Source organism: Coenobita brevimanus, chromosome 92 (genome assembly GCF_032717465.1).
Source record: "Coenobita brevimanus isolate Jiangsu-jjx chromosome 92, ASM3271746v2, whole genome shotgun sequence".
NCBI classification, from domain to species: Eukaryota; Metazoa; Arthropoda; class Malacostraca; order Decapoda; family Coenobitidae; genus Coenobita; species Coenobita brevimanus.
Window position 1 is genome coordinate 9569219 of NC_137045.1, and position 14700 is coordinate 9583918.

The 14700-nt window shown below is 42.7% G+C and overlaps 1 protein-coding gene and 1 pseudogene across 1 annotated transcript in view; one reads left to right on the top strand and one right to left on the bottom strand.

The window, feature by feature from the left end:
- Lis-1 (LisH and WD40 domain-containing Lis-1) overlaps nucleotides 1-2083 on the bottom strand; it is a 75382-nt gene extending 73299 nt beyond the window's left edge. Inside the window, exon 1 of the mRNA XM_080282055.1 lies at nucleotides 1977-2083. The gene's annotated coding sequence lies outside the window, so the exon portion shown is untranslated. The remainder of the gene's footprint in view (nucleotides 1-1976) is intronic.
- Nucleotides 2084-3842: 1759 nt separating this feature from the next.
- Nucleotides 3843-4003, top strand: LOC145412296 (U2 spliceosomal RNA; annotated as a pseudogene).
- Nucleotides 4004-14700: the final 10697 nt, after the last annotated feature.

The following is a 14700-nucleotide window of genomic DNA, read 5'->3' on the forward strand; positions in this document are numbered from 1 at the left end:
ATTGTCAGACGTAAAAGGATTGAACTTGCTGGTGAATCTCTTGTGTGGAAGAGTTTTGTTATTTGGGAGACATGTTGTGTGGTGGAGGTGGGGCTGGAGCTAGCTCTGTGGCTAGGGTGAGAAGTGGTTGGAAGAAGTTCAGGGAGCTCTTGCCTCTCCTGACATTGAGAGGACTCTCCCTACGTGCTAAGGGGTCTTTGTATGCAGCATGTGTTAGGAGTGTAATGCTGTATGGTAGTGAGACCTGGGCAGTGAAGAAGAAGGATATTCGCTGGCTCAGATGCACAGAAATGACAATGATTAGGTGGATGTGCAGTACTTCCCTGTGTCCAAGGCCTGGAGGGGCTGGGTTTACGATGGAAGAGTTGAGAGGTAGGATGGGACTGGAGTGTATTGGTGTTGTGATGAGGAGGGGTAGATTGAGATGGTTTGGACATGTGGAGAGGATGGGGGATGATAATTGTGTGAGGAAGGTGAAAAGTGTTAATATTGGGGGTGGGGTTATGAGGGGTAGACTGAGAAAGACATGGGACGAGGTCATTAAGTGTGACCTCAGGGTTAAGGGACTGAACAGGGAGGCCGCAATGGATCGTGCAGCGTGGAGAGCCGCCATTAGGTGACCAAGGCCGACACATGCAAGCATGTTGGAGCCTTTAAAAACAAAAACGAAAAAATCGAAAAACCCACTGTTGGAATTCTTACCCAAAATTTCCAAAAGGGGGATCTTCCCCCCAAAATGAAGGTCAAAATTAATTAAAACACTATTTAGCATTGGAATACAAAATTTTTTTAATCATTCATTCATTCATTGCCAGACGCCATGTATCCCAAACGGGGTGGCCAAGGGCTTAGAGTTCACTGCTTTACAGAGAGGGGCACTAATCCTCCACCAACCCCACTTGACACGTACTTCTAAAAATTTACCAAAATCTAGTAATTCAAATTAAAAACACTACGGGATGCAACATTATTGGTGTTATATACACTATTTCACATATCCATCAGAAATTTTTGTTTCATATGTCCTCAAAAGATACTGAAATTATTCTACCTTCATTATCATACACTGTACTGTTATTCATTAATACATTCAACTTTTCTTTAATTGGATTTCCCATACAAAGTCATTATAAAAGAAACAACTATAATTAACAAATGAAACCTCCCATATTGAAGTTCCTTATTTTTCAATAATCAGTTAAACTGCAGGAAACTGGCATCATATGTAATTCTCTGTACTTGTTCTGATGACGGTTCTGTTCACTTACCATAATTATACTATCCATAACCAAACAACTTCAATCAACACTGATGGAAAAACATGGATCCCCAAACTAGGTTATACAAACAAAGTAATCTACTGTAGGCTGCATCATCTCTGGTAAAATGAACCAAAATTCAGTCCACATTCAACACCATCTTGGGTCAAGGATATGACTTAACTGTCAACGTTTTACACAAGCACTTAATCACTGAACCACAACTGTAGAAATGATAGAGTGAAGCCAGTGAGAGGGTAACATTTTATCAATATTCAAAATGGAAAACAATATTGAGGTAATGTCTTAACAGCCAGCAATGTTACAGCAAAAGTCACCACCAGCAGTGCAATGAAGATAAAATATCCTGCCCAGACATCACTCCAATCAAGATCAATTCCTTGACTCACCCTTATTAAATCCTCTTCTGTACTTTACTTCCAGAAAACCCAGAGCCTGACCAACGCCCCACAGGCCACACTGCCACACCCTCTTCACTCTTGCCCTCTCCCTAGTTCTCTGCCTACAACATGCTACCGCACACAATCAATTCCAAAACCAGCTGACATTCGGGGCCATATTCGCCCTTTTCCAATGAGTCATCCAATGTTTCTCACATGATTTTGTAACAATGTAGCAAGCCTGTTGACCCCTATATCCACCAGATTTCACCCTGCTGTTACGGTGATCAGGAGACATATAAAGATAAGTACTTACTTTACAGCATAAGAAGGGTACACACAAAAACACCGTAAATACGTTCGTTCGTTACACCAGTATTATTTTGCACTGGCTGAGACTCTCGCACGCGGCGAGACTCCGCGAGATCGATCGGGTGGAGAACTGGGCTGGCCTGATGGTTCTGTTCTTGGTAGGATAATTTTCTTTCCTTTCTAATAGAAGAGGATGTATTCAGTGTAACGAATATTTCTACCACATAAACTAAAGCAAAATATTGATATCCGAGTCAAAAATACTAATAAACTCCCGCCCTTTTTTTTTTTTTTTTTTTATAGAATGCAGTTTGTGTACTGTACGTTAGCCTTTCGGGTTGTTTATGAATTAATAATGGGCACCAATCCATTATGTCTATTTCAAGTAAATACCACCTAACTTATAGGTTCGGGTGCATGTTTTGCATTTCAGTTTTCGAGTTAAGGCGTTTATTGTGTTTCCCGGCCCGGGACCGCTAAGGGGTTAGTAGTTCCCCACCCTAACCGCACAAAATGCGGTGTTAGCTTGTATTCTCTAAAAATCTGTAGGTCAGGCTACCATACCCTATCCATGTCTGTCTTATAAGGTAAACCGAGACCATTTCTTTGTTTAACCAAACTGACATACCCGGGGCCCCAACAGACAAGTCGAAAGTTCTACCGCAGTTCCAGCTTAAAAGAGGGCAGAAGGAAATATGTGTGCTTCGAGATCCGCCCAAGAAGGACACAGCGAGCCGGCGAACCCCAAGGTTGGAAGTCCCTCTTGCCCGAAACTGCAACGTTGTCCCTATCGTCGACCGAGCCACCAGTACCAGCAGTGACGAGGGCATAAGTTAGTGCTTGCTTGAGGCAGCACAGTCGGGCTTGTTATATGCAGCCTTGCAACGCAGGAGTTCCCCCGTGTGCTTGCTAGATGCGGCTTGACAACGCAGAAGGGGTTCCAGTGTGCTTGCTAGATGGGACACCGCCGAGCTTGCTAAAGGCGGCTTGGCAACGCTGAAAGAGTTCCAGTGTGCTTGTTAGATGCGACACCGCCGAGCTTGCTAGAGACGGTTTGGCAACGCAGAAGGAGTTCCAGTTTACTTGCTAGGTGCGGCACCCCCGAACTTGCTAGAGGCGACCACACACTCCCCGGAGCCCGGCAGGCTTCCCCAACATGACGCTGAAGCAAGCCCCCGACACGCCCACACATCCCCTCTCACAGGTAGACAGTGCCTTCTTACCCCTGGAAAAGGAATCCCGGGCTTGGTAACATAAACTTACTGACCAGGCTGTCTCGATTCCCTTCTAGCTTCACTGATAGATCCACTCTGGGCACAAACCACACAACCCTATCGGCAGACTAAGATGGATAAAGCGCCAGACGTCTGCCCACCACTTTTCCGGAGCCAGAGTTGTAGCCATCTCCCCCTTAGCCTTATCGCCACTAATTCACTACACTTCAACACCCGAACAGACGTAAAGTTAAACCCATGCCTCTTCCTTTTCCAGAGAATACACCGGTGGTGAGTGTGTCATATCGGGACATCTCCCTCCGGATTTCCCCTCCCCAATTCCCCTTCGCCCCAGTTGACCATTTCCTGCAGATTGATCTCACGACCTCCGATGTAAAGCTGTGTATAAAGGCTGAAATAAATCTTCTGCCGTGCCATCTGGAGTTTGTGTTTGTACCCTGTAGGCAACTCTTAAGGAGTATCGAGTTTTGCGTTGGTGTTCCTCCCTGTTAACAAGAACCCTACTGGACTAGGAAAATCCTAGTATAACACAAATATCAGTGACGAAAATATTTGTATGTATTTGGGCAACTCACAAGGTTCGCAAGTACAAAAATCCGCTGCCAGATATAAGCGACAGTAATTTTGATAGAAAAATCGCTTCTCGGCCTTTTGGCTAAGATCAAAGTGTAGTGTAACTTCACACATAGCTTGGATTTCCGTTTAAACTGTTTCTAATGTAATTGTAAAACAGAACAGTCATCTGTGAATTGCCTGTTGCTAAAGAGTTTACTACTGTTATCTTGGCAGACCTGACTGATTTTATAATACCTGTACTTATTGTTGAGAAAGTTAAAAGTAGTTATACAACAAAAGGTGGTGGATTTTGCTTTCTTAAACCGTTATGGAGTTTATCACCTACAGTTTTCTGTACAGAGACGTAGCTAGAATAAATAAAAGATGAGATAACCAACCTAAATCTGGGAGGGGGAGGGGAGGTTCCCTCAAGGAAAACTGTAAATGAGTCTCCCCTTAAGTTTGTGTAGGCACTGGGGTGGCTAGGGATATAATATATTTCAGGATAAAATATTTCAGTCAGTGTTACTGCCACTCTGGCTACGCCATTGTTTCTCTAAAAGTAAGGTACAATAGCGAGATTTTAAATATGGAACATATAACAATAGTCCGCGCAAAAGTCCCATTGTAATAGTCAACGTACGATCCTCATTCGTGTTTGGTGTTAACATTGACCAGACTTTTTTTTTTTCTCAGATTTGCCTGGGTCCTCATCTCTCCACCTTTGCAACACTGTGCTTAATTATACAAATTCCCCTATGTTCTGCCCTGTCAACAAAATGTTCTAGGAAGGTAATATGGTGCTCTTACTCTGCCACCTTGCTTCTCAGCTATCATATGATAGGTTTTCCAGCTTTAAATATGGTCTCTCACAGTATTGTCTTCAATTATTGTCAAGGAGCAAGTGCAGATGTCCTAACCAGGGACTGATGGGATTTTCAAAATGTGGTGGCCATGCATAATTATGTGGTAGCCCAAGAACTTTGAAATGTCCAAGAGGGTTTCCCCTGTACCTATGGGTATAGCGACGTAGCAAGAGGGGAAGTGGAGTGCGCTGAATGGAGAATAATATATAAATTACGATGTCTACACTGTACAGAAAATATGTAAATTTATTTAATCTTTCTTTGTATATGTCTAGGAATGGCTTTTTTTTTTCTAATTATGTGACTGAACGAAAACTTGTTTACTCGCACATTTTCACTTCTTGCATGGGCTGAGTTGGGGAAGTATGGAAGGGGGGCGCCAGTGATTTCATTGTGGAAATGCGTACGCCTCCCTTCCGCTATGCTACTGTTGGGGTGCCTCCCCATATATATATATATATATATATATATATATATATATATATATATATATATATATATATATTGCCAGTCGCCATAATAACGTAAGGGGTGGCCACTTGACTTTATTTAATTTACGGGGAGGGGCACTAACCCTTCAATTTGCCTAGTCTCGGGCTCCTACGCTCCTCATGGAGCAACATAAGATTGGATGATGGATGGATGGATATACAATATATGCACAAACATCCATGACAGTGGACACAAATAATCACCTCATCTATACTTACAGCCAACCATCATCTATTCTAGTAAAGCAAGTGGCATAACAGTTACATGAAAAAGCACTTATGTGGTAGGTGGGGGAGCTCTCCATCCACTCACTGGACAAAATGCTGCTTTGGGTGTCTCTGCCCTTTCCTCTCTTCCTTCTGTATTTCCTTCATTCTTTCCCCTACCTACGGGTGACTACACTCGCTCTTCTGCCTATCTTTCCTTCATTCTTCCTCTTCCTTCTGCCCATGGGTAGCTCTACACTGAACGACAAGCCAAATGGTTTCCTGTACACAAGGAAACCGTTTACTACGCTGGGTGGTGACCATATAACCAAATTATGGGGCCCGGTGATTCAGTGGGTAATTATGGTGCTCCAGTCGCATTGAGTCTGTTTAGATTTGTATCCAAGGGATGGTTGGGGTTTATTGCTCATGGCTGGTCACTAAATGTCAGGACCAGCTTGCCTGGCCCCAGGTTCCTATGCTCCTTACAGGGTGAAATAGGATTGGATGGTGGATGAAAAACATTTGGAAATTATTGCAGTCAGTATTTACCAAACACCACCATCAAGATTTAAAATCTAGTCGTATTTATATGGTAGTACTTACAATATGCTAATAGTCACTTTTTAAAACAACAATCATTATTAACACATCCCATTCAAATTGATTGTTCCTTGTCACCTTATTCAGGCTACTAAGTAACATTTGTTCATTCAAGTACAAGAGCCCTAAGGTCTGAATGGGTTACAGTTCCCTCAGTGTGCCCCTTTTATATCTTACAATGACTAAAGTTAGACATTACCTTTCTGATGACTGGTTAGAAATTAACTTTCACCTACAAGAAACCCCTTAGGTCTGAATGATATGGTTTATAGCTGCAAAGTTTTGCTGTCTGTGAGTGTCATGCCTAGAGAGTAAATTTACACAAGAGTAAAGTGATGGTGGGTGACTCCCAATGTGATGGTACAGTGTATGAAGAGAGACTGGAATTGGTGAGTTCAGATGCCTGGGTACAGTGATAGAAAAGAGGAAAATGTGCAAAAGAAGTGGAAATTAGAGACACAAGGTAGGAAAGTACCTGGTACAATGAAGGCCTTGATAAGACACAGTGGATTGAGTGTTGTAGCTGCACGAGGCTTTTATGAAGAAGTGTTAGTGCCAACTTTAACATATGGATGCGAGACTATGGTGTGGCATGAAACTGAAAAGTCAAGAATGTGAGCAGTGGAGATGGGAGTGCTGAGGAGTGTATGTGGAGTAGTGAGTGGATAGGATACGAAATAAAGTGATTCGTGAAAGATGTGGAGTGATGAACTCTGTGGACACCAGAATCGAAGAAAGTGTACTGAGATGGTATGGTCATGTGGAGAGAATGGATAACATTAGTGGTGAAAAAGGTGTATCTGAGAGAATTTGAAGGAGGGAGGCGGCGAGGTAGGCCAAAGAGAAGGTGGAGGGATATGGTGGACGAGTGTGTGAGGAAGAGAGGTATGGAAATTGGTGAGGCTAGGGAACTGACAAGAGATCGAGCTGGCTGGATGAATGTTGTGAGAAGTGCATGATCAGGGATTTGGCACCCCTTTTTAACGTGACAGCGTTCGGACTTACTCTATTGGATACGTTTATGTGAAGCTACAGAATGTGGTGAAAGTTTTTAGCGTATCAGATAGAACCAGGATTCCGTGGGCTTGAATAAAGAGTGAACATAAGCATGGCCCATTGGACTGGGCGTTTTCACACTATGGCAAAACAAACTCCAAAGGAAGATGAAAGTGAGGGTGAGATCACACTAATAATATAATGGGGAAGACAGTGGCAAGTGACAAACATCACTAGCCCATGGGTTTGTTGGCTGGGGAAGGGGGGGAGGAATCTTGATTACTGCTTTCATCTAGTGGTAACTTGAGGGGAAAAAAAAAAAATGTCACTGGACCGAAGGGACTGAGTCAGTTCTGATCAATTCTAGCCCATTCACATACACTCAGGTCCATATGGGTCTAGTGAGGATGTTTCAGGTTCTTGCAGGCATTTCATATTCACTGAACCCATTTTATGTCAACCCAGAATTGTCCCAAACAGTTTAGAACATTACAGGTACAACCAAGCCCTACACATCTATACTCATCCATCCGGCTCAATATGTCAATTAGGTCATACTAGGTCCAATTAGGTCAGCTGTTTCATTCACAGCATTTCAAGGCCAGTCTCCTACTCAAGGTCCATTCAGATCAGTAAGTCCATTGATGTCCATTTATAACCATTCTGGCTACTCAAGGTCCCATTGAGTTAATTAAAGTTTATTCATTCAGGCCACCAACTGGGTTAATTAATGTTCATTCAAGTTTTCACATCCATTCACAACTATTTAGGACATACTAAATCTATCATAGACTTTTAGATCATTTCTGACATGTTCAGACCCAGTCAGAACAACACTTACCCACCTGGTCAATTTAGATTCAATCAGGTAAATTTAGGGTCAGCTATGAGTCCATTATGGTATAAAGTTTGGTCAGGTGCCATCCAGTTTGATAATTTCTAGGCAGAAGGGGAGAAAGTCAGAAGGATGAGACATGACAGGAAGCATACTTAGTAAAGATGTGCACTGTACGTTCACCAGGAAAGCCAAAGTCAAAGATTCCTCCTTGAAATTCAAGAGAGGGAGGGAGTTAAAAATGGGCGAGTGGACAGAGAGGGGTGGATAGGACTGACTAGGGTAGTGATGGGTGGTGGGGAAACACATGAGTGGGCACTGCTTGTTGGACAGTAAAGATTGCTCCAGGAGACTCAGATATAAGTGGGGTGGGTAGAAGGGAATGGGCAGGATTGACTAGGATGGTGGTGGAAGGTGGCCTGTGATGGGATAATTGTGAGGAAGGGTACTGTATTGCAGGTCAGCTGGAAGAGTGTATATCAAAGACTTCTCCTAAAAACCTAAAAGGGGTGGGAAAAAGAACACAAAACAGATAGGGTTTGCTAGACAAAAGTGGGTAGGATGGTCTGAGATTGTGGATGGTGGTTACAGAGGGCAGAAATGAACATCTAAGTTGTATGTGAGGTGATATTAGTGCTGGGCAAACTTAAGCTACAGACTTACAGAAGCTGTGTGTGTGTACAGAGGAGAGGGGAACAGAAAAAGGTGGTGCTGATGTACAGAAGTAGGCAGGATGGGCTGGGATGGTTGTGCAGGGAAGAAATGGTACACTGTTTGAAGCAGGGAAACAGCTGTCCTAATAAGCATGCACTGCTCTTGGATATCATGTGTACCAGAACAGGTAAAGATATGTTGTCATAAGAAAGGGGTTAAAAGTTTTAACCCCTTCACTCTAATTATGTACAGTATTTCTACCAATCTATCTATTGCCAGATGCCTTAATCCTGTAAAGGGTGGCCACACACAAATTGCTTCCATGTCGCCCTGTCCAACATCATTTCACTGCCCTGCTCCCAGCTCACCCCCCCCTTCCCCCCCTCTCATATACCTCTCCACTCCATCCCTCCATCTCATCCTTGGCCTCCCCCTCCCTCTCCCCCACTCACATACACTCTTCTCGTCAGTCTCACGTTCTCCTTCCTCTCCATATGGCCAAACCACTTCAATGTATTTTTCCTAATGCTTTCTATCACATCCACATCCACACCACAATGCTCCTTCATTTCCTTATTTGTCAGTCTGATGTGACTCCACATGCTCCTCTCAAATAACTCATTTCCACTGCTCTCACTCTTGATTTGTGTCCCTCCAACAAGGTTCAAGCTTCCCTTTCCATAAGTTAGTGTTGGTATCACAATACTGTCATGCAGTGATTTTTTTTTTACTTCCATGCTCATTTCCCTGTTTCTTATCTCTGCTTTCAAAGAACCAGCAACCTTTCTTCCTTGCTGTACCCTTTCAAGCACTTAACCTTCTAAACTTCCATCCTTACTCATCACACTAACCAAGTGCTTAAATGCACTCACATTTTCCATTTCCTCCTCATCCAGCCTCAGTGTACATTCAGTGGCTTTATTTCTCTTGAAGACGATAATTTTACTCTTCCCTACATTCACTTTTAGATTCCGTTTCTGACACACTCCCCTAAACTCATTCACCAAGCCTTGCAGCTCTCCTTCGTCTTCGTTTAACAACACAGTATCATCTGCAAACAACAGTACAAGGAGTTTTCAAACACTGCCCTCTCTCATTAGGACCACTCCAACATCAACTGTCCTACCTTGTATCTCTTTTATAATGCCATCCATACACAGATTGAACAACTACGGAGACATGACACATCCCTGTTTCAATCCAACCTTCAAACAAAAAATTCACTCAGTTCATTGTCCACACACACTCCAGCCTTAGCACCCTCATACATACTCATTATGGTATTCAGCAACTTCCCATTTACTCCATATATTCTTAATACTTTCCAGATTCCATGCCTATCCACCCCATCATATGCTTTCTCCAAATCTATGAGGGCTGCATACAATTTCTTTCCCTTCTCTAGAAACTTCTAATATACTATGGGAGCAGCCGTGTGTGTGTGTGTGTGTGTGTGTGTGTGTGTGTGTGTGTGTGTGTAATTCACCGGGTCGGTCAGGATCACTTGATGGTCGTGATCGTCAGCTTTTACCCTCCCGGAAGGGAGCTGAGAGCTCATATAGTCCGATCTAAGGGCAATGCTGTAACCTTCACACATGCACACACCTGTCCCCTTGCTCAAGGGGGACAGTAACCACCCACTTCGTCAGTGAAACTTTTCACAACCTGAGCGAGGCGCGAACTCCCGTCCACCAATTGGCAAGCGAGAACGTTACCACTGCACCAGCGAGCGGTGTCTGCACTAGCGAGCGGTGTGTGTGTGTGTGTGTGTGTGTGTGTGTGTGTGTGTGTGTGTGTGTGTGTGTGTGTGTGTGTGTGTGTGTGTGCATCTTGGGAAGCCAAAACTACACTTTGAAATTGCACCAAAATTGGCACCAAAATTGCAAAAAAATTCGCTGATGTGAAAAAACTTGATCCCATCATGACTGAAAAACTTTTACTATATTTAAATGAGTGATCACATTTTGACCATAAAACACCGCTCCCGGAGACCGGCATAGGATCTCCATAGAATTTTTTGCCCATGGGTACAACTAAAATAAACTGTAGCAGTAGCCGTGAGTCTGTGTGTGTATTTCGGACTTGCGTTCGGACAACTTGGGTTCCATTCCCAAAGCTGCAAATAACACAATCAGTTGGTTAGCTGCAAAAAATCCAAGTGACAATATTACACTAGAACAGCACATAAACGCAAGAGCCCTCCGCAGGAGCAAGTGAAAGGGACCCGAAGGGCCCACGAGCACATATTTCCATTAAAGCCCTAAGACTGAACATCTGATCTACACAACCTCTTCCCTTTCTAAAACCTCCTTATTATTCTCCAACTAATCCCTCTGTTATTTCCCTAACTCTGTTAATAAGTATCCTACCATATACTTTTCCTATTACACTAAGAAGGCAAATGCCCCTATGATTACCACACACTTGTTTTTCCCTTTTTCCTTTGTACAGGGGAATAATTATACAGTACCTGACTTCCAATCCTTCGGGACTTTACCTTCCTCTCAGGCCAATCTGCACATCATCACACCCATTCTACTACTATTTCTCCCCCATGCTTCAGCATTTCATCACACACTTCATCAATTTCTGGGGCTTCCCCCTTTTTAACTTTCTTCATTGCTTCCACAACTTCCATCCTACTGATTTCTTCCTCTCTTCTCACATCTCTCCTTCTCCCAGTCTTTCCCCAGCCACTTATACTTGCATTACATTCATATTCTATGTTCAACAACTCCTTAAAGTGTTCTCTCTATCTACTCACTTTTTCTCCCATCTCCACTAGCAATTTACCATTATTGTCTTTCACTTCTCAACTAAGTTTTTATCACCCTGTCTACTGTAACTCTCTTTACCTCTTTCCAGAACACTTTCTTACATTCCCTCCACGTTACACTCAAATGACTTCCAAATTCTTCATCCACTGTCTTCCTACTCTCTTTCTCATTAATTTTTTCACCTTTCTCTCTTCCTCTGCATGTGCATATAACACTCCTTTCCATCTCTCAACTTTCTCCATGCCTCTGTTTCTCACTGACTCAATATATGTTTTCTTCTTTTGTGCCACAGCCTGTCTCATCTCCTCATTCCACCATGCTGTTCTTTGCACCCCCTTTCGTTTTCTCTCCACCCTGCACACCATCTCATATGCTGCACTGATTTCTTTTGTGAATTTCTTGCACACACCTTCCTCGTCTCCCATCTGCTCCAAATCATATTTACCCAATCACACATCCATACTCCCATTCTTTCACACTCTCACCTCCCCATTCAGTCTCAGTTATTCCACTTTTCTCTTATATTCTGCCTTTTTCCCATCCTCCTGCAACCTTTCTACACTCCTTGTATGAACTACTTCATGTCCTTCCCTTCTATTCCTCCATTTCACTAGAACCTTGACTTTCATTACCATCAAGTGGTGGTCAGAAAGTCCACTCCCCAACCTCTATATGCTCTTGCATCCATTACACACCTTCTCATTCTATCATCCACACACACATGATCAATCATTGCCTTCCGTTCATTCAGTTCACCACCCACCCTTCTCATCACCTGCCATGTATACCTGTGGATCATTTTGTGTCTAAAGAGGGTATTGGCTATCACCAACCCTCTCCCTGCACAAATGTCCACTAGAGCATTGTCATTCTCATCCACTCCTGAAGGCACACCCCACTCACCAACTACTCCATCCACCTTCACCTTCCCTACATTTCCATTCATATCTCCAGTCAAATACACTCTCTCATTCCTTTCAAACTTTTCCATGCATGCTTCCACATTTGTTCAGAACTCTTCTTTCACTCTACTTGCACGATCTTGAGATGGCACATACACACATACACTCACCTACATTTGTAGTCCAACTTTCAGTCTTACCCACACAATCCTTAAGCAAACTGATCCATACAGTCTTATATTCTCCTTCCATCTCTTGCACACAACAATGCACAATCCTTCTTTTGCTCTCTCATTTTCACCACTCCAGCACATATACTCCATCCATACTCCCATTCTCTCATACTCTCACCTCTCCATACAGTCTCGGTTATTCCACATACATCCACTTTTGCACTCTCAAACACCTGGACAATCTCTCTCTCTCTTTCACCTCATCATTCGCACCCCTTATATTCCATGTCGTAATCCATACCTGCGGTCCTTTGTCATCACCTGTTGGTCAGTTCTGGTCCAAGGCTTGTTATTTGTTTTTTAGCTAGTTGCTTTCCAGAGAGGGGCAGTAACCCTCCGCCAACCATCTTGTTGTCACGTGGGGAACACATGTTAGTTGGTTATATGGTTACCACCCAGCGCTGTCAGTGATTTCCTGGTTTACAGGAAATCATTTGGCTTACCACTCACTGTAGAACTACCGCAAAACTGAGTACCGGTACACTGAGTGGATGATGGACAGTATTTCACATTCTACCACCAAACAACTTTATTAAGCTTTGGAAAGGCATTTTGAATTGGAGTGGTTTGACACAGTCTTCGCTGATTTCTTTACTACCAGGGGGATCTCTTAGCCTGAAAAAAATTGTCTGGTAGCAGCAAGAGTAAACCATTAAAAATATGTCACTGCACAGAAAGGGATAAATGCTTTTCCACAAGCCCCACCAATACATCATAAAACTACCACTGCTATCACCAGTACACTAGTTCTATACAAGACAGATTTAACACACCTCAACATCAGTGGTTCAACATTAGCCAAATCATGATCTGAAAGAGATGTGGTGCCATCTGCTGGTGTAGGAAACCTAAGGGAATTGTCTATGTAACCTTTTCCCATGTTGGATACATTAAAAATATATATAAATAGTGTTAATCATAAATTGGTGGTAGGTGAGGATGCTCACCATCCACTCACTCAATGTAGTGCTGCTTTGGGTGTCTGCCCTTTCCTTTCTTCCTCTCCTGTCTTTCTTTTCTTCATTCTTTTCTCTTCCTTCTGCCTATGGGTGACTCAACACTGAGTGATAAGCCAAATGGTTTCCTGTACACCAGAAAACCATTTACTTCGCTGGGTGGTAACCATATAACCAAATTATGGCACCTGGTGATTTAGTGGGTAATTAAGGCGCTCTATTGGGACTGGGTGGCTGGGGTTTACTGCTCACATAATGGCACTCATAGATGAGTGAGACTGGTCACCCACATCTTAAATGTCAGGACCAACTTGCCTGGCCACAGGCTCCTATCCTCCTCTTGGGGCAACATTGGATTGGATGGGTGGATAATAAATATGTAAATTCTGTAAAAACCAACATAAAATGAGTAAGAAACTGTTTAATCATATGTAAATTATTAGTCTGTGGTAGGTGGGGGTGCTCACCATCCACTCACTCGATGTAGTGCTGCTCTCGGGTGTCTGCCCTTTCCTCTCCTCCCTTCCTCTTCTGTCTTTCCTTCTTTCATTCTTTCCTTGTCCTTCTGCCTACAGGTGACTTTACACTTCCTCTTTTGTCTTTCTTTCCTTCATTCTTTCCTGTTCCTCTTGCCTAAGGGATGACTCTACACTGAGTGACAAGCCGAATGGTTTCCTGTACACCAGGAAACTATTTACTACGCTGGTTGGTAACCATATAACCAAATTATGGTGCCTGGTGGTTTAGTAGGTAACTGTGGCACTCCAATCAGACTGAGCCAGTGAATGTTTATGTCCAAGGGATGGTTGGGGTTACTGCTCAAGTAATGCCACTCAGGGATGAATGAGGTTGGTCACAGTCATCTTAAATTTCAGGACCAACATGCCTGGCCACAAGGTCTTATGCTCCTCATGGGGCAAGGTAGGATTGGATGATGGATGAATGGATGGAAATTATTAGTTAATATGAAACAACAACTTTTAATGAAGCTAAAGCATATCATTCCCATTTGTAATAATGAAATCATTGTAACCAATACTCTGTATCAGTTTTACTGCTAATGCTATGATGATATCATGCTCTTATCATGAATAATGTATGCCTGTAACCTTACATGAATTCTGATAAAAGTAATTAAAATACACTAAAAATGTCACATGAAAATAAACACAAAGTGCTACTAGCTGTTCATTTCAAGATAAGAATGATGACAGTAAGTTTTCAATTCCATATTGTGTTCAGACTGGCAAAAAAAATTTTGAACAGAAGCAAATTACATATAATAACCTTAAATTGTAAATTTAATGAACTCATACAGTTACTTCTATTTATCTTTCACAGCAATTAGCCTGTGATGAAATTTTACTGTCTGGAGATTAGGTGTCCAATGTATCCTGGAGTAAACTTTTAAGAGACCA